This window comes from Sinohyriopsis cumingii, chromosome 12, assembly GCF_028554795.1.
Source record: "Sinohyriopsis cumingii isolate HCF-2022 chromosome 12, ASM2855479v2, whole genome shotgun sequence".
Classification (NCBI taxonomy): domain Eukaryota; kingdom Metazoa; phylum Mollusca; class Bivalvia; order Unionida; family Unionidae; genus Sinohyriopsis; species Sinohyriopsis cumingii.
Window position 1 is genome coordinate 19455292 of NC_142972.1, and position 22125 is coordinate 19477416.

The 22125-nt window shown below is 33.9% G+C and overlaps 1 protein-coding gene across 1 annotated transcript in view; it reads left to right on the forward strand.

Moving 5' to 3' along the window:
* The first annotated feature begins 1729 nt into the window (after positions 1–1729).
* The window catches only part of LOC149786051 (synaptotagmin-1-like), a 128626-nt gene continuing 108230 nt past the window's right edge, over positions 1730–22125 (forward strand). Inside the window, exons 1-2 of the mRNA XM_089976343.1 lie at positions 1730–1757; positions 20569–20675. The gene's annotated coding sequence lies outside the window, so the exon portion shown is untranslated. The remainder of the gene's footprint in view (positions 1758–20568; positions 20676–22125) is intronic.

Genomic DNA, 22125 nt, shown 5'->3' on the forward strand with positions numbered 1-22125 from the left:
GTTTTATAACAGTATATGCATTTGTATTTCTTCATAAATTTAATAATGGTATATCTATGATAGAAGAGTATATCTCTGTTTACTTTTAAATTTAGGGGCTGTGATTCAGGCTAAATATGGTATTATCAGCAGCCACTTGAAACAAAGAAGTAATTATAACAGTGGGCTAATGTGTTCATAAACCTAGTATAAATGAATGATAGCAAGTTTCCCTTAACACATTAACCCCTGGTGATGAGTTTAAGTGGCAGGAGGTAGTAGCCTACTGCCGAGCTCTGTAGCTTCAAGGTCATGTATGATACACTAAAGTGGGTGGTATTATAGAAAGGTAGACACATGTAGCTCTACAATGATACAAAAAATCTGGATTTTCTAGTTGCACTACAAAATACAGAGGGAAAAACCTCATTTTTTGGACCTCATTTTTTTCTGCCCAAAATTCACCTGTGGTCGGAATCGATATTGTGTACAGATTTTAGACTTTTTGGTCTCAGATCTAAGGCAGACTGGTATGAACTGCAAACAGACAGATGAACCTTTGCAAAATGTAGGATAAGATGGGCATGTGGAATAAAGATTGGTCTCGATAAAAAAAAAATGGGTCCATTAAGCAAACAAAAAGAACTCCAACTTTTACCCTTCTGTTCATGCGTAAGCCAAATAGCCAATGAAAAACGATGTTTCTAACACAACTAGGCAGTATGTTATTGGAAGATCACCAGGAAGTTGGTGTTTTAGGACTTATTCAGAAATAGCTTTCAAAATGTGTTTCCTACTCGAATTTCAGACGAAAACTGCAAAAACATCCAGGGGTTAATTTGTTAATACTCAAACATTTAGTTTAATGACCAATTGCTCAGGAATTCGAACACTTTTAGTAGTTATAAAGTGCTTAAAATAGAGTTGGGTAGTTCAGTTTAATTTGGAATTAATTACGGTAGCTCGTAAGGATATATTTTACCAGTAATATCTTACTTAATATAATAATTTTGGAAATTCTAACATACAGTATCAGTTACAAAAGAGTGTGTGGAGAGTAGATATATGGTATAATTTGGATTTTATAATTTAGATTTTGTGCATGTTGGTATGCAGACGTAAGGGTCAGATAAAGGGTCTGCAACAAACACAATCAGACCATAATTTTAGGTATAGAAAAGATCTTCAGGGAATGCTCCCTCTAAATTTAGTACACTAGGATTGTTTATAAGCCAGGTCAAACATAGTGCACAGGGAATCAGCATGTAGAACTAAAGGCATTAGGGTTACAGTAAATGTGGAAAAGAAAAACCCTCTTGCTTGTGACTAATTCCCCTTCATGCAGTTACATCAGTTGGGTGCTACAAGAGTTCTCTTTATCCATAGGTAACTTCTTCACTAGCCAAGGGCAGTTGATCCACTTTGATACACATTACTGTGGGATGAAGTGAATGAACTATTCATGACTAGCAAAGATGTATGTATGTGAACATGGGGTATTAAGGCAGCATGCTATAGTTGTATCTAATACCTTGCAATCTGTTGAGTGTTATTAACTAGTACCTGCGTCACTGGAGCTGGCATTCATGGCTAGAGGTCAGGTAGTTAGACTTACAGCATTCATTGTACTGAGTATAAAAATACCTTAAAGCATGACTTCACACCCACACTGTCTTTCATGTCAATATTCACTCTCATTGCAAACACCTGAATAGATGTAATGTGTGTTCATAGTCTTTAACACGTCACAGTGGATTTGTGTGGTTACCACTAAGCCGGTAAGTTTAGTAAAAATGTGTGGTTGTTAAGCTTAGTTACATAAATTTGTTTAGTAAGTTCAATAATTGTTTGGTTTGCAACTTTTGCATTAACATGGAAAGTTTTACCATTTCCCAAGATTTAGATTTTCATGGAGCTCTTTTCAAATTAGTTTTCCAAATATAGTATGTACAAGATGAGCAAGTTGAATTCTTCTTAGCAGTTTAGGACATTTTCTCAGTAATGTCAATATCTGGAGGGCATTTAACTTTTGCAGCCAGTTCATAATGATGACACTATCGGAATTGTAAATGTACTAACTTTTATACGTCCAGCATAAGATAGAGTCCATTATGTCATGATGTTGTTCATCCGTCTGTTCATGCACATGTTATTGATTTTATTTCAGCACAATTAACTCAAATTGTATAGTTATTAAACTTTGTGGATGGTTTGTACTTGCATGGGGCAAAGAACTCTTTGTTTCAGGCTCAGATGTGTGTGTGTGTGTTTGTGTGTGTTTTGTAGCTAAGAATTGTATTGTTTAGCAGATTTTTTATGTGTTCAGAGATCTAGACATTCAAATTGAATGATTTTGCAGGTCTACATGTCATGCTTCACTTGTTGTGGAAACTTTGTTCCCCGTTAGATCATTGTTTAAATTTTCTTCCAACCGCTCCGGTGGCATAGTGGTTAGAGCATCCGCCTCAGATGCGAGAGGTTGTGGGTTCGATCCCCAGCCGAGTCATACCAGAGACTTACAAAAATGGTACTAACAGCTGCCTCGCTTGGCGTTCAGTATTAAGAGGTTAGTGTTAGGACTCACTAGGTCACCCTGGTGTCAGGATAATGTGACTGGGTTGGACATCGTGCTACATGTCTGCGGCATGATGCCCCATGCTAGTTATCACTATAAACTGCCACATTGCAGACATCGTAGCAATATGACTGAAAAATTGTTAAAGCTATGTTAAAAATCAAAATCACATCAAATGACAAAATTTTACATCAAAATTTACAAGATTAGGAATATGAAAAGCAATTTTGTACCTATTTAACAGTTGTAAAATGTACAAAATATACACTTAAGGACCTTTATGAAAATTGAATTACTGATGCTCTACCATGCATGTATCAAGATTTTCCAGCTGTAGATTTTGCCAAAAGAAGCCCCAAAAATGACAGTATATGAACATTAAGTTCAGTAAAGTTGCAACTGTCATTGTATTGTTTTGTTTATATTCTCCAAGACAACAGTTAAACACATTCAGACACAAATAAATTTGCAGAATTGATGGCAATTCAAAATGTGACAAGTGGTACATTGCTGAGTGTCTGATATACAACATTAGATATAGGTGTATGTTGCCGAGAACACACAATGGTATGTACAGTATAACTTTGAGTGTCTGATACACAACATTAGATATAGATGTATGTTGTTGAGTACACAGCATGGCATGTACAGTATAACTTTGAGCATCTGATACACAACATTAGATATAGGTGTATGTTATTGAGTACACACAATGGTATGTACAGTATAACTTTGAGTGTCTGATATACAACATTAGATATAGGTGTATGTTGTTGAGTACACACAATGGGATATACAGTATAACTTTGAGTGTCTGATACACAGCATTTATTGTATGTTGTTGAAGACACAACATTGGATGTATGTTGCTAAGTGATATACAACATCAGATGTACAGTATATTGTTGAGTGTCTGATACACAACATTGATTTATGTTGTTGAAGACACAACACTGGATGTATGTTGCTAAGTGATATGCAGCATTGGATGTACAGTATGTTGCAGAGTGATACACAATCTGATACACAACATTGGATGTATGTTGTCAAGTGCCTGATACACAACATTGGATATATGTTGCAGAGTGTTTGACACGTAACATTGAATGTATATTGCAGATTGATATACAACATTGTATGTATAGTACAGATTGATATAGGAGCCTGAACTCTGGCCAAGTGGTCTAAAGCGCCCACCATTATGGATCACTGCCATCTCACCTTCTTTCATTGTGGGTTCAAGTTTCGTATTCGGCCAATGTGTGTATGTGAGAAAGCTTGCCGGTAGCTTATCGCAGGTCAGTGGTTCTTTCTGGGGTTTTCCCAGGTTCTTCCTCCACAATTTATACTGGCTGCCATGTATAGCTTATTTTGTGCTGAAAAATGGCATTAAATCCTACAAGAATAACAACAACAGATATACGACATTGGATGCAAGCTGAGCATCTGCTATAAGAAATACATTGTTTATGAAATAGATGTTTGAGAAAATTTCTCATTTATCAGTGGCATGTTTTCTGTAGGAAATACAAACATAGAGTTGTGTACCTCAAATAATTTTGTATTGGGGTATTTTAGAATATACTGTGTATGTACCATGGTTTATCATAATTATATTAGCGACCACAGATTTAATTTTCTAAAGCAGGGGCGTAAGATTTAAAAAGTTTTATATTTGTGCCTCACAGATAGCTGGTAGAAATATCTTGCTCAGATTTATAGCAGATATTATATCCATACTTTAATATTATTAGCAAAGTGAAAAAGAATTACCTTGAGAAAGAAGAAAATAAAATATCTTGGTTGGAAATAAAATTGCAGCCTGCCACCTGCATGAAATGGTCAGTACCATATAGTAGAAGAATATGCTATGTGTTTGTTCATTGTTGTATAAAATTGTCATCAAAATCTGTACTTAAAGTGGGTTGAGTAAACTTAACTATAGGTGACACTTTGTGAAAATTGTTGTGCTGTCATTAGAGTGCTTGTTGATAAAAGTATTAAGTATTGACACGGAAGCATCTAGTTTACTGGCTACTCTAGCCATGGAAAGTTTGATCTGGATGATCCAGTGGATGTCAACACCCGGGCAAGATATTTATTAGGGAGGGCCAGTAAACATAAACATTTGTTGTTGTTGTAGTGTTTAACACCATTTTTCAGTACAAGATAGACTATACATGGTGGCTAGTATAAACAGTGGATGGGGGGGGGGGGAAGCCCTGGAAAGTACCACTGACCCATGAGAAGCCAACATAAACAGTCACTAAAGAAAGAAGAAAATAGTTGACTAGAAAAATATGTAACATTCAAACAGAAAACAAATGTTCTGTTGAAAATCTTGGAATGATTATCGATTTTACAAAGGAATACATATACTTAACACATAGCATATGCTTGTGAATAACAAAAAGAAAACAAGATATCAGAAATATTTCGAAAAGATAGATTTGGCCCAAATGTCTGACAACGTCCCATTCGGCAGTCATGTTTGGTATATGTGACATGTGTCAATCATGGGAATAAAGGTTTTTTAATATAATTTGTAATATTAGTAATTAATATGTGACATATACAACTATTTTGTAAAAATATGGATAGTTTTTGGAATTATTTTGTTCTGTAACATGAAAACATGATTTTAGTTTAATTAATATCATACTAAGATTACTCAGGAATTTCGGTACATTTTTTGCTGATGGAAACTACTGAGGTAACTGTAAAGTGAAAAGGACAGTAATATGTACCACTGGAAAAATATACAATGGTAAACCAGTACTACGGTGCACCTCTGTTGATGATGAATAATATTGTCTTTCAACTTGTTATTGTAGAAATAGCTTTGGTCCTGATATTTTTAGAATTATTGGTACTGAAATAAACAATTTTGTTACAAAAAATTGATGAGCAGGGAAAGACTCCTAGTACTCTGTTAGAAGCTGAAAAAAACTTTTGTAATGTTTTTATTTTTTAACTAGCTGCACATAGATTTCCATCATCTGATTTATTTAAATAGTGACCCAATTATTAGTAAAGATTTAGTTCCATCTCATATGTCATTTTATTTCTTATTGAAAATGTTGTACATTGATCTGTCAACATGTACATGTGTGTGTTTCTTTCAGGGGGTGTAGTGACATTACATGCAAAAAATTTGATCAGTCTCTGTGTGTATTAGCATTTTTGTTTTGAGGCAGTGATGCCACATATACTCTACACAAAAAGTAGCTCTTGAGTGAATTAAAAAAATTATTGCATGCAAATTGAAACATTTCGTATATACTGTGACTCCACTGTTTGATGGGGTATCAGTTTTCATGGGGTACCAGTTTTTATGGGATTGTGGTTTTCATATGGTATCTGTTTTCATGAGGTTTTGGTTTTCATGGGATATCAGTTTTCATGGGGTACCAGATTTATGGGATTATGGTTTTCATGGAGGTATCAGTTATCATGGGATAGCAGTTATCATGAATTGCATGGCATGTTGAACAATGATTCTTCTCTAAAAATAATACCCTCCTTCCTTTATCTGCAAATTTAGGGGATAATGAAAGCATCATTTTTACAAAACTCCTAAAATTAATTTTCACAAAAATAAATTAATGGTACAATATATATTAAGCTTGAGATATACCTATATTATGTATTTAGAAGATTTGTTATAAGGTCAAAGTTCAAATGATTGGCGATAACTAAATATTAAATATACAAATAAGGGTTTGAAGTTAAAACTTATATCACTTTATGAGTTCATAGACTGTTTCAGATTTCACTCAGGTTGACCTAAAGTTAGCGTAAATGCAGTATAACTTAAATACAAAGTTTGAAAATTAAATTTAGCTTCATCACCTATTTTGTATTATATAATATGCACATATTGTGCTTCTCTTGAAATAAATGTACACAGCATTTGTTTCCTTACAACCTAGCGACAAAAATATCAGAAGAAACATTTCATATTTCAAAAAGAAAATGTCAGCTCCACATATGAAATCTTAGTTGCCACATAAAAGACATGATTCACTGAAAAAGCCCACATATATCTGTGCTTGAAAGCAAACTTGCATTTAATTTACTTAAAAATATGCATGTTATATTAATTACATACTTAATATAGTGTATATTTTCAATATAAGTTAAAATATCCCACAAGAATCTTTGTTTTAAATTAAACAGCAGTTTTTGATACAAGTAAATTTTAAGATATTTTTCTGTTTCTTGTACAGTACTAAACAATGTGATGATAAATGATGAGATATTTGCTTGACATGCAAATCAGTGTTGATGAATGGTAAATGATGAGATAGTTGATTGATATACAGATGTGTTGATGAATGGTAAATGATGAGATGGTTGATTGATATACAGATGTGTTGATGAGTGGTAAATGATGAGATAATTGATTCATATACAGATGTGTTGATGAATGGTAAATGATGAAATATTTGATTGGTATGCAGATCAGTGTTGATGAATGGTAAATGATGAGATAGTTGATTGATATACAGATGTGTTGATGAATGGTAAATGATGAGATAGTCGATTGATATGCAGATCAGTGTTGATGAATGGTAAATGATGAGATAGTTGATTGATATGTAGATCAGTGTTGATGAATGGTAAATGATGAGATAGTTGATTGCTATGCAGATGTGTTGATGAATGATAAATGATGAGATAGTTGATTGATATGCAGATCAGTGTTGATGAATGGTAAATGATGAGATAGTTGATTGCTATGCAGATGTGTTGATGAATGATAAATGATGAGATAGTTGATTGATATACAGATGTGTTGATGAATGGTAAATGATGAGATAGTTGATTGGTATGCAGCTCATTGTTGATGAATGGTAAATGATGAGATAGTTGATTGATATACAGATGTGTTGATGAATGGTAAATGATGAGATAGTTGATTGATATGCAGATCAGTGTTGATGAATGGTAAATGATGAGATAGTTGATTAATATGCAGATGTGTTGATGAATGGTAAATGATGAAATAGTTGATTGATATACAGATGTGTTGATGAATGGTAAATGATGAGATAGTTGATTGATATACAGATGTGTTGATGAATGGTAAATGATGAGATAGTTGATTAATATGCAGATGTGTTGATGAATGGTAAATGTTGAGATAGTTGATTGACATGCAGCTCAGTGTTGATGAATGGTAAATGATGAGATAGTTGATTAATATGCAGATGTGTTGATGAATGGTAAATGATGAGATAGTTGATTGATATGCAGATCAGTGTTGATGAATGGTAAATGATGAGATAGCTGATTGATATGCAGATCAGTGTTGATGAATGGTAAATGATGAGATAGCTGATTGATATGCAGATCAGTGTTGATGAATGGTAAATGATGAGATAGTTAATTGCTATGCAGATGTGTTGATGAATGGTAAATGATGAGATAGTTGATTGATATACAGATGTGTTGATGAATGGTTAATGATGAGATAGTTGATTGATATGCAGTTCAGTGTTGATGAATGGTAAATGATGAGATAGTTGATTAATATGCAGATGTGTTGATGAATGGTAAATGATGAGATAGTTGATTGACATGCAGCTCAGTGTTGATGAATGGTAAATGATGAGATAGTTGATTGCTATGCAGATGTGTTGATGAATGGTAAATGATGAGATAGTTGATTGATATACAGATGTGTTGATGAATGGTAAATGATGAGATAGTTGATTGATATGCAGATGTGTTGATGAATGGTAAATGATGAAATAGTTGATTGATATGCAGATGTGTTGATGAATGGTAAATAATAATATATATATATATATATATATATATATATATATATATATATATATATATATATATATATATATATATAACAAAACTACCTGCCTACTGAAATATTTAAACCATTGCAATATTGTACATTTTTGTTGTTGGCCAGATTAATATGCTGATGTGTTGATGGATGGCAAATGATGAGATGGTTGGTTGATATGCAGTTTTGATATGAAATACATACATTTAAACAACTTCTAAAAATATCTTTTAACAGATTTGGATCAAATTTGTCAGAATTATCCCAGTTACTAATGACTTTCGGCTTAAGTGATAATGTTCTGCCATGATATAGGACTGCTAAAAGTAAAGTTAGAAAAACATTTACAAAACTTTATATAAAACAGCTGCTGAACAGAAATTGAGTAACTTTGAGAAAAAACTAGCTGATATAAGGCAATTTCAGTATTGGAGAAATGATGCTTATGTGCCAAGAAACATGGATGAAGAAACAAAAACTAGAGAAACATTGAAACAGTTGTTTTCACCGTTTCTGACTAGTGATCTCTACTTGTCCCTATGACCATCAAGGGTCATTAGCTAGACATGAATTTTAAAAAGTAACTTTTCATTTTGGACAGTATAGGGAGAAATGAGAGCTGAATTCAGACATGAGAAGTGAGAGCAAAGCAAGAAGTGCAAAATACATGTGTGTATGTGTTTATGCATGTATATATGTATGTATGTATGTATGTCAGATCTTTAGTGGGTGTGGGTGGGTGTTATCTTCCATTCTTTTATTTGAATTTAATGTCCTCTATTTCTGAGGTTGCATATTGCATTTAACATTAGTTTAAGAAATACTTTATTTTCAAGAAGAAAATTTTGTGTTATATGTGTATTATAAACACTTTCTGTAAGTGTATGAATGTATCATTCATATGAAATATATTCATTCATCTGAAGTATATTTTCATCAGAACACATTAGGAACTATACATTGTAATTAATTTCATGTGATAGGAGCAACTAGATTACATTGTAATTAATTTCAGGTGATAGGAGTAACTAATTACATTGTAATTAATTTCTGGTGATAGGAGTAACTAGATTACATTATTGTCGTGGTTAGTTAATAAAAATGCTTAATAAACTACAAGTTAAAGAAGAATTTTTTTACTTTCTGAAAGTTCACTTTAATATGGCGGTTAAAAAGATTTCTAAAATTGTTTGAAACAACCCCTGTAAAATGTAAAATGCATCTTGATACAATACTGTTCATCCTAATTTTATCCTTGTGGGTAAAACATTACCATAACTATTCACAGACAACACACTAATGTATTAAAGTTGATATATGAATGAACCAAACCCTTTTTTACAAATGAATTGACACAACCATGAACAAATATAGTACCATGCATGACATTTGAGTCGTTGCAACAATCCATTGATAAGATTGTGTATTTATATTTTTTTTTTATTTGTATACATTCTTGTAGTAACATCATGCATTAAGTAGAATTTGCTTCATTGTTTTTTTTTCGTATTTGTACAAAAATGGCTGATTTCAGAAGACAACATTGATCAAGTGCTACTAGAATTTCACAACATTGAATTGTCCGACATGTTTCTGACCTGCATAATTATATTTTATGGATGAATCTTAGGCCCATTGGATAACAACAAAAATATAATGAAGTGGTACTTATGTCACTGTTCATTTATGGTTTCAAACTGATTTTATAAACCAAATAATGCAAACATGGCAGTTAAAAATGCTTTTCGCTGATTCAGTTCTTAATATGAAAATTGTTTAAAAACACAAAGTCAGTACGTTTTCATCATCAAATGGCAAATTGTGTAAATCAGTCAGTGATAACTTGCTTCGGATAGGGTTAATGTCCATCAACCACTAAAACACATGCATGTGAATGTGAAAGAGTTTCATTGTTGACACAATTGACAATACCAGCAATTTTATGCATGCAATACATTTGGCCTTTGACTACAACACAATGGATCTACCTGGCTAGGGTGAGGGAGCATGTCATAAATCTTGAACTAGAAGAGTGGGTCCACTGCACCATGTGGGTTTTGGGATGTGGGGACCTCAGTGGTGTAAAATAAATGTGTAAGGCATTTTGATAATTACTCTTTATATTGATGTAAGCATACTAATTTGCTGTCCAAATTTAATGCACTACTACCTGGCTACATGGTTTTCAGTGATGTCTCATCACTCAACTTAGTTTATTTGAACTCTTCTGTCCCTCTTCATTTCCCTCATTCTTTCTTTCTGGGCCCCTAGTGGCCAAGTGGTCTAAAGCGCTTACCGAATCACTGCCATTTCACCTCTGTCTGCCTGGGTTTGAGTCCCAGGCTCAGCTAACATGTGTATGTGAGAAAGCCTGCCAGTAGATTTTTGTGGGTCATTGGTTCTTCTTGGGGTTTTCCAGGGTTCTTCCTCCACTAGTTATACTGGCTGCCTAGTATAGCCAGTATCTTGTGCTGAAAAATGGCATTAAACCCTACATCAACAACTCTTTCTGTCTCTCTTTCTATTTATCTATCTCTCTATCTATCTATCTATCTATCTATCTATCTATCTATCTATCTATCTATCTATCTATCTATCTGTCTGTCTGTGTTTGTATGAATGAATGAATGAATGAATGAATGAAGGAGAACCCTACAGACCGTCCAGTAACTAAATGCTGACCCAGTATGTTAGGAGAATATTACCATTTCTCAAGATTGTTATTGATTTTCTAACTCCTGTAATCTTTATTTATCTTTTCAGCTTTCCCTGATGTTGATATGTGTTCTAATTTCCTTTTCCACTCTTGTTGCTGATTTGAAACCTGATAACTATATTGGTGATTCTGTTATATCAGTTCATTCTGCCCTATCTAGCCTTACACACCACCTTTAACATTTCTCACATTAAAATCCCTTTGGCCATAGCATATTCAGTCAATAGAATTATAGGAAATGTCAACAGAAAGCCTACTACTTGCCTAGATTTCTTGTTTGGAGGAAAGATGGGGAAGTAACCAATGACAAGGACCATTTAGAATGGACGTTCTGTTTTTAAGCAGAGTTCTTCCTCTTGCAGAACAAAGTTTAACAGCCCTAACAAGTTTTTCAGACTGTAAGATGCCAAACATATTTTACAACAAGTTTTTTAAAAAAAATATATAGATACATATTATAAATTTATAATGATGAATGATTTATAATTTGAACTTAAGAAAAATATAAAGCATCAATATACAGGGGTGGACAAATCTGTTGTCTGCACAACTTGGATTGCCAAAAGTTTGTTTATTGAATATTTAACTGTAAGGTTCTCTGAGCCATGCAGGACTGATGGTCATATTTCTATTTTTAAGCAGTAAGTATAAACTGTAGTTGTTGATATTTTGGGTTTACATGATAGGCTTTACATGTAGGCCGGTACATGTTGTGCAGGAAGAATTCAGGAAACTATAGAAAGAATTACCGGCAAGCACTTTAGACCACTTAGCCACCCAGAGACCCTTAAACTGTAGTCCTGCAGCGTAGGATGTGGATCCTGATGTTTATGAAAGGGAAGTCTTGCTGCTTGAATAAGTATTGTCGTCATGCATATTCCATTGGTCCATTATTGATAATGTTGAACCAATTCAAGTCTAATTGCTTAAGTCATTCTGTACTTACTGTAATGACTTTTCCTTATTGAAGTATATCCAAGCATAATAAAGTATCTGAGTTTTTCTCTTTTCTGTGCCAGTTCAGTTGGTTGAAGAAAAGTGATAGCTAAAGTCAGTAACATTTATTTTTCTTTAATGAAATGAATACGGTTGATCATATTTAGCCAGATTTTCTATGATTTTATTGTGTACTTCAATTAAGAATGAAATGGGATTTAGCAATGCACTAATCCTTTTAAAGACTTTTCTTGAATGTTTAAGAATTTCTAGTTTTGAAACAAATGTATGTAGTTATAATACAGACACAAACCTTGAAGCTGTACACAGTCACTGACCTTTTTATCCAGGCTTGGCTTTGTATTAATTCATTTCATTTGTAATTTAAAGGTACACTGCTTCTTTCTTTTATTTATTTTGCAAAACTAATGTTTCAAGGATATATATTTTCTTGTAGCCATAGGACAAAAAGAGTTTCACTTGATCATTTGTCAAGCTTTAAATTGCAGATGTTTCAGTGCTGAATATAAAAACCCCTATTAAAACACATAAAACATTGTTTGATAAACTGTTTTATGTTTAAATATTTGTATATTTGTCTTTTTTCTGAACCTTTTACCACCTTACAATTTTATCCATCTATATGTTTTTAATGGCATATTAGAAGAAATGTTGATCCACTCAAAAAAGTGGGCTACAAAAGTTTGTTGTTGGGTATCATTATTAACCTTTTTGGAAGCCCATCAGATTGCCACATATGCTTGTGATTTGTTTGCCCCTGATGTATCAAGCAATCTTTTCTAAAATGATATAATTTGATAATATAATTATATTTCCAGGACTAGTCCATAAATTACCCATTATTCCAATATTGTGAATAAAGAATTCATTGCTAAGGAGAGAAGTAGTGTCAGTGTAATCTGATCTTTTGTCTGAAGACTTACAAGTGTCTTTGATGCATGCCAGTGAATGTGTCAAAGTATTGTAATATCTGTACATTAAGTGCAAGAAAAAAGATACTGATTGAAGAAGAACAGACTTCTTGTAAAAACCATGTCCAAATTTATACATTTATTTGTAGAGAATTATTGCAGAAAACTTAGTATCATTAGTTATTGTTGAATGAATAGAAATAGTTTCTACACAGTAATGTTAATTCTACATTGCCAACAATTGGACCAAACTTTGTAGATGGCACACCTCTGAGATAAATGAAGGTCATTTTGATCACCTCAGCTGTTTATGTGGGACAAATATATATCTCAGATGTATGTTGGGCCAAAAATGTACAAAAAAGGTATACTTTATGTTCACAAAAAGTTCTTAGTAGAAAAGAAATCACAATGATTTTCTACCACGGACCTTAGTTATTTCTATAGCAGGTTTGATTGTATGATTGACAACAGTTGTGAATAAAAAAACAGTTTGATACATTTGCAATTTCTGATTCATCAACACAATCCTTGGTTTATAAATAACTGAGATGGTCTGAATGACTGTGAATAGCAGCTTTGAGCAATAATTCAGGGTATAATCCATAGGAGTTACCTCAAGGTTGTAACTGGAAAGAAGGTATTGATTTTGGGGGTCAGAAGTTCAAAGGTCAAAGTCACTGGTTGAAAGAAGAATGGTTTCTGCTGACAGATTTTAGTTATATGCATAGAAAACTATTAAACATTGGGTGGCATTCTCATGTTCAATTTCACAGTTATTTTTTTCCAGCTATAATTGCAAATTTCAACTAACATCTAAATGGATTTGGCTTTTAGTGAAATGGATCCAACACTATTTTAATGGCATATGATCAGCTTTTCTGGGGTCTTGGAACTTTAAACATAACTGCGCATGCCATCCACTTCGTACTGAATTTATTGAGTCTATATCAGCTTCCATCCTTTGCCATTTCGTGTGTCTTAGAAATTAACTATAGCATTTGAATGTTACAGCAATTACACCATGGATCTTCTTGGTTTTTATAACAGCATAAAATATGTTTGTGCTTTGGTCAGTTAAGCCCACTTGGGAGATGTTGTCCATCTAATATTAAATATCTCATTTGTTAAGTAGCCTTAATTGAACTCAGGTACCCCGTGTCTTGTGTCCTTTTCTCAGAACTTAGAATTGACAAACTTTGAAATAAATACACAGAATTAGACGCCAACAGCATGGCTTGAAAGTAGCATTAATCAAGTATAAATCCTGGATCAGTTAATTTGCAGACTCTTCAGGTAAACTCCTGTCCTCAGAAATCTACTGTACATGACCTACATGATAAAACATTTTCATGGTTTAACGATCCATTGATTGTGGTATTGCTGACTGCTAAGATACATCACTTACAGAGGTACAGTGAACACCTGAAGTGTGGAGATTGTAATGATTATGGCAACTTGATAAATTTATATTACTCAGCATGACTGTCTGATTGACAGTCTAGTGTCAACCATATTCTTTCAAACAACATCTAACCCCTATCACAAATTATGTTTACTTATCTTTTTGTTTAGCAAAATATTCATTTTATTTGAATCTGAATAAAAACAATTTTTTGTCTGCAAATATGGGTAGTTGTCTTTTGCAGAGAGAGAGAGAGAGAGTTGTTGTTGTTACAGGGTTTAACGCCATTTTTCAGCAAAGGATAGGCTATACATGATTGCCAGTATAAATGGTGGCGGAAGAACCTGGAAAAACACCGGGAAGAACCACTGATCCACAAAAAGCTACTGGCAAGCTTTCTCACGTACCCACGAGAGAGAGAGAGAGAGAGAGAGAGAGAGAGAGAGAGATCTGATCTGCAAGATTCATGGTACTGGAAAAAGGTGAGGTGTCAGTCCTGTCAGATTAAAATTGAGATCTAATTTTTTTTTTAAAGTAGATCAGTCAGATTTCATTATGAAGTCTTTTTTGTTGTCCTTTTTTCACCAATCAAACTGCAACTAAAAATAGGTGGATTGAAAATTTCAAAAGTCACCTGAAGACATTTTTATGGGTGCCTGCTAGATCTCAGCTACAGTGGAGATTTGATTTTCAATTAGATTGGTTGGTTGTCAGTCTTACAAATGACAATTGGCAAGGATTTTCTGGGCTCCAAATGGAGTTGTAACTTTCTGTTAACCTTAATTGATTATCTGAACTTGTTAGATGGATAAAAGTATGATTAATTTAATCGGTCTGTATTTGCTTATTAATAGGACTACTTATTCTGAAGAATGCATCCTTGATAGGGACTAGAAGACTAGTAGACTTAATCTGAATAAACAACACAAATTTTAGGCATAGAACAAAATTTCATGTTTCAGAGGTCAAGCTGTCTAGCAATGGGAAAGTTTTTTGAAGCCTGTTAGAAATGTGAAAGGACATGGTTTTAGTTAAGATGCACAGAAAGTTTGAATATTCATTGTTCGTAATCATTTAACTTATTAACCCCCAGAGGTTTTTGTTGTTTTCGCCTGAAATGTGCGTAAGAAACACATTTTGGGGGCCATTTCTGAACACATCCTAATATATCAACTTCCTATGGGTTTCCTATTAGCCTAATGCCTAGTTGTGTTAGAAACGTCATTTTGCATTAGTTATTTCACTCGTGCATGAGCTGAAGGGTAAAAGTTGGAGTTCGTTTTTTATTTTTTTGCTTAACAGACCCATCATGTTTGTATCAACACCACTCTTTATTCCAAATGCCCACCTTATCCAACTTTTTGCAGAGGTTCACCTGTCTGTGTGCAGTTCAGACCGGCTTGCCTTACATCTGGGGCCAAAAAGTCTAAAATCCAAACACAAAATCGGATTCCGACCACGGGTGAATTTTGGGTGAAAAAAACCCAGGTCGAAAACATTAGGTTTTTCCCTCTGTATTTTGTAGTGCAGCTAGAACATCCATATTATTTGGTATCATTGCATGTAGAGCTACATCTGTCTACCTTTCTATAATCCCACCCACTTTAGTGTATCTTGCGTGACTTTGATGCTACAGAGCTCGGCAGTAAGCTACTACCTACTGCCATGTAAATGCAGTGCCACTGTCTTCCTGGTTTTATTTGCCTGACAATTTAAATTAGACTATATTCTTCTGGATTTCTGCTAAATTTTAAGATTGGTTGTTCACTGTAAAGTTCCTTGGAACAACTTGGATCCTCATGTGTCAGAGACATTTACTTGGAGCCTAATGATTAACTTTGTAGTTGTCATGTGACATACTCCATTATATGGTGTCCTAATGCCAGTAACATGGTAAACATGAAATGCTTCGCAGAAAAACATTATGATGGGTGAGGTGAGAACTGTATCATTAAATGATTCTTCTTTGCAACTACATGTATGTGTAACTGACATTGTTATGTACCAACTGATGTCCTAAATGTGTAACTGACATTGTTATGAACCAACTGATGTTCCATATGTTTAACTGACATTGTTATGTACAAACTGATGTCCTAAATGTTTAACTGACATTGTTATGAACCAACTGATGTTCCATATGTTTAACTGACATTGTTATGAACCAGCTGATGTCCTAAATGTGTAACTGACATTGTTATGAACCAACTGATGTTCCATATGTTTAACTGACATTGTTATGTACCAGCTGATGTCCTAAATGTGTAACTGACATTGTTATGAACCAACTGATGTTCTATATGTGTAACTGACATTGTTATGAACAAACTGATGTTCCATATGTTTAACTGACATTGTTATGTACCAAGTGATGTCCTAAATGTGTAACTGACACTTGTGTCTGATATATTTAACTGATACTGTTTGGTACTGACTGGTGTTCTAATCTTGATATGTATGCTTCAAATTAACAAGTCAATGCTGTTATCTTCTGACAGATTGCTTATGCAGTATAACTCTAGGAGTTCTTACATATATGACTCATTATCATAATTAGCAGTTTCAGTATTTGATTTTTTGGCATACATATGTACATGAATATGCAGAGTGCTAGGTCTTCAGGTTATGTATTTAAAATAATCAGGATTACTCTTATAAACCCTAATGCAGTGGACATTGTTGGAGGGATAGCAATAGCAGAGTGTACATTGCAGGAATGGAATATGCTTCTTGTAACTATCTCGGTATCAGTCTTGAACAGTATAGATAGGAGTGGCAATTTGCATACAAGGAAGCATGAAAAGACTACTTCTGGTCCAGGCTGGTAGTATGCATTATTGATACACGATTTTATTAGAAATAAATAAAACATAAACCAGTCTCTTATAATAACAGCCCCAGTCCAATAATCAATACATACAGTATTTGCCTGTGTATAATGGTAAACATCTTTGAACAGTTTATGTAGATCCAGATCTGCTATATATAAAGCACCACCAGATCAGGGTTTATGCTCCAGCTTCTCCCCAGATGATCTAATAAGTAACCCATATGCCTGGACAAACTGTTTGATCTCATGGTCAGCCTTGTTTTGAAACACCATTTCTATTTTTTGTGAAATGAATGTTTAATGAGGAGATCAATACATTACTATCACCGTACTATATCTGTTTGCTTAAATGCATTATATATTGAATATTATCTATTGTTTTTAACAAATTTATTCTTGAAAGAAAAGTTAAATCAAGAAAAAGCATATCTAACTTATAAAGGTAGTTAGCCCACTGTGAGGAATTTGTGTTGATGGTTTTTATTTGATATCGTGGGATGAAATGATACAAGATGACTGATACAAGATTTACAGTGTCAGTTGTTTTGGCAATGGTCCAAAATAGACCTATTTAAACAGCTATTAAAGAAATATAGAGAAGGAGATGGGAGTAATTAGTATTTCCTTGATAAGATAAGTAATCTTAAAGTGTGTGCATTGTAGTATTGCAAATAAGTTATTATCACTGAAATTTTCAGTGTTAAGAAAGCAGCTAGTCAAAAATTTGAGACAGCCAGAAACAAAAACTAATTCCAGTACATATACTTTGAATTGTGAGAGGCTCATCTTGGATAAAATATTGAAAAACAAAACATTTAATTACATGAATTTAACCATGCTTGAGACTGATAAAATATATATCTAAAACTGCTAATAAAATTAAGTGAACCTTTATCTTTAACTCACCTGGCCATAAAGTAATGTGAGCTTGTGGCATGGTCCTTCATGTTTATTGTGGCCTGTGCTGCTGTCAATTGTCAGTGTCCATCTGGCATCTGTTAGCAGTTGCTGTTCTCAAATTTTACCCAACCACTCTGGGTCTAAGTGGTTAGATCATCTACTTTGGATGTGGGAGGTTGTGGGTTCGAACCCTGGGGGTCATACCAGAGACTTACAAAAATGGTACTTGCAGCTGCCTTGCTTGGTACTAAGCTTTTAGAGGTTAGTGTTAGGACTGGTCAGCCTGCTTGTCAGAATAATGTGTCTAGATGGGACATGATGCCTTGTCTGTAACAAGATGCTAGACATCACTGTGGACTGCAGACATCATATCAGTATGACTAAATTACCATGCCAGCCCCTACTAATTTCAACCACACTTGGCACAGAGTATTCTGGCATAAATAAAATTCAAGTTTTTAAAAAAAATATTGATATATCATCAGTTATGGCCATCTTAGCTCAAGATAAAATAAAACGATTTAAAGACATCACCGAAACCACTGAAGAGAATTTTGATCAAACTTGACAATGCCATTCTGGTATTAAGATCTTTCAGATTTTTACAAGTGGTACTGATCTATAAGAAAGTATGGCTGCTGTTACTGCAAATAGAAAAATCCCTTGCTTTCCCATCAACAATTGATGTTGTTCAAGTTATTTTCAAAAATTGTCAGACCAATTTCAGCTAAATTTGGTAGAGTTCTAATCTTCAAATTTGCCAAAATAATGAATTATTGCCACCATTACTAAAAATAAAAAAAGTGTCTAAATGACTTCTGAATAACAGCTGAACTTGATCAAATTTGATAGAAAAAATCATGGCATAAAGATCTTTGTTGTTTTTCCAGCTGATTTTATTCTGCCTTCAAATATGGCCATTGTTACTGAAAATAGAAAAACATTTGAACAACTTCAGAACTGCTGATTAGAATTTGAGCAAATTTTACAGTAAGGCTCCTGGCATGAATTCCTTTCAGATTTATGCAAATGATACAAAAACAGAATCAGATATGGCCATGGTTACTAAAAATAGATTCTTTAAAATACTTACCTAAGAAACTGCTCTAAGAATTCATGTACATTTTATATAAAGAATCTAGTACTTAGGGTTTAAAATTGATTCAAAATGATGTCAGAGGTTTTCACCATTTACCAAATACAGAAAGTCCTCTAACAACTTCTCAGACGGCCACTTGATAGAATTTGACCAAATTTTACAGAATGCATTCTGGTATGAAATGTTTTCAGAATTTCTGCAAATGACACAATTTTGCCATAAATATAAAAACCCTTTCATAACTTCTAAACAAGTGTTTAAAAAAATTTTGACCAAATTTAACAGTAAGTGTCCTAGCTTGGATGCCTTTCAGATTTATACAGTTGATGCCTTTCTGCTCTTAGATTTAAATATAAATAATAAATGTAGATACAGATTTATGCAGCTTTATCAAACAACAAATGCTGAACAGAAATTGATGTACTTCAATACAAAATGGCATGGCATAGGGACCTGCAAATGTTTGACAAATGATGCTGATGTGTGATAAAATATTGGTGAAGATACAAGAGGTAGAGAGATCTTGTTTTCATAGCATGTGCAATCAACAGAATTGGATGAAACTTTCAATAGAAAGATCCACCATATTTCCTGTTCAGTTGGTTTTGAATTTGGCTATTAGCTAGATGTCAAACAAGAGACCTCTTGGGCCTATTGTTTCAATTCCAGCTACCTCCCAGTAGTAAATATCTGCAGATCAGGTCTACCTACAAGACTCACAATTGTTTCTACAAGTCACAGGCTGCATGTTAGCCAGGCACTGTCTGGGCATAAAAGTTAGACACGTGCACACAAATTCAGATTTGAAAACCATATCTGAGATCTTTTAATATCAGTGAAATGTCATAGGTGTTTAATTTATTAAGATAATTTATATTAGTCCTGCAATTTTAATGGTCCTTGTACCATTCAGTCTGAAGTTATTCACCTTGTTCATATTGTCTGTGTTGGACTGTTTTTGCTAGTGCCACTCTTAAATCCAGTGTCAAAAATTTATTAAATGAGAGACTAGTAATATTGCAAAAATATTGTGCAACAGAGATTTATTAGTGATGTTACAGATATGAATGAGTTGGGATGAAGATGTATAGTCAAGCCATTGATTTCCATGGATCCTTGGTTAACTGATGTAGCCCACTAAATGCTGTCCCTTACTTGGCTTTTTCATTAGGCATTGGTTTCTGTCACTGTGTAAAGTTATGTCTAGGACTTGGGCTAGTTTTACTATATTGTACAATAATAAAGATGGGACCAATTTTTTATCAACAGTTTAAAAGAATCTCATGGTCCACAACAGGAGGATGACCTGTAGGCTCTGAGAGTTCTGAACAAATGTTTCTTTTTCACACAGAAAGGTTTAATGTACATTTTTTTCCTTCCATTTCAGATTGTCAATAAATCACACAGTGTCTGTTCAGAGTGGCTGCCAGACCTTTAGTATGTTAGTAGGCTTCAGTGGTGCCAGAATAAGGACCACCTGCTAGACCCTTAAAGGTTAGTATTAAGGGAATGCAGCCACCAAAGGTAGCACAGTGTAGACCTTTTGTCATTTTTTTAAAATATACATTTTGAGATCTGGTGACTTTGGTTTGCTTTTCTTACTACTTCATGCAGCTTAAAACTGGTCTCATTGTTTATTTATTACATGATTTTCATCCTATCTTTTGTTACTTTCATTCTTACTTGAGCTGGAACCAATCCCAGTTATATATCTCAACTCTATTTGCTAACGCAAGAAATAGGTACACAAGGTTTATAAAGTGATATCCTTGACTTTCTGGGAATTATTGGTGCTAAGCATATATTGCAGATTTTCATGCTGTCTCGACTTTTATATTTTTGAATGCACATCCATTAAACTTGATAAATGCATTTATCTTGAGGGTATCAGTCACCACTAGTTTGAAATAGTAGTGTTGTTCTGATTGAAATCAAGTTGGTTTAGCATGATCACTTTAAGTGTAATGACCAGCTGATTGTATACAATTTCTGTAATTGTTTTGGATTAAATCCAATTCAGCACCATGTCTCCCTTTTACACTTAATGACATTTGAGAGTACCACTGGTTTGGGCAAGACATTATATGGACATACTGAGAGTACCACTGGTTTGGGCAAGACATCATGTGGATATATTGAGAGTATCACTGGTTTGGGCAAGACATGGTGTGGACATATTGAGAGTACCACTGGTTTGGGCAAGACATCCTGTGGACATATTGAGAGTACCACTGGTTTGGGCAAGACATCATGTGGATATATTGAGAGTACCACTGGTTTGGGCAAGACATCCTGTGGACATATTGAGAGTACCACTGGTTTGGACAAGACATCCTGTGGACATATTGAGAGTACCACTGGTTTGGGCAAGACATCCTGTGGACATACTGAGAGTACCACTGGTTTGGGCAAGACATCATGTGGACATATTGCGAGTACCACTGGTTTGGACAAGACATCATGTGGACATATAATTGATAATTGATTGCAATAAAATTGGAAAATGTGTGAAAATAATGAATCTGTAATTTAAAAGATAATGTTCACAGTTAGAAAAATGAAATAAATAAAGGGTTTATTCTGGGCTGAGCCTTCACACCATTCATCCTTATTTTTCGTCTTTGGTGGTATCCATAGGGTGCATACCACCAACCGAAGAAAATTAAGACCAAAGCTCATTATGGTTGATTTTAGACTGGATTTGCACACGTCCCAAGGTTACTGAATAGATAGCACTCATTTTAATCACACTGACAGGAGCATCTTCCTGATTTTGATTAGCTTGGTTGCCAGTTGAGAGTTTAACATTGTCCATGATTATTGATGAAATCTTTTCTGAAAAGATTGCTGCATTTAGTGTACTGAAAGAAAATAAATGCGTACTCAGGTCATGGATTATTAATTTCTGTAATCAGTGTTTACAGCATTATATATATTGAATCAG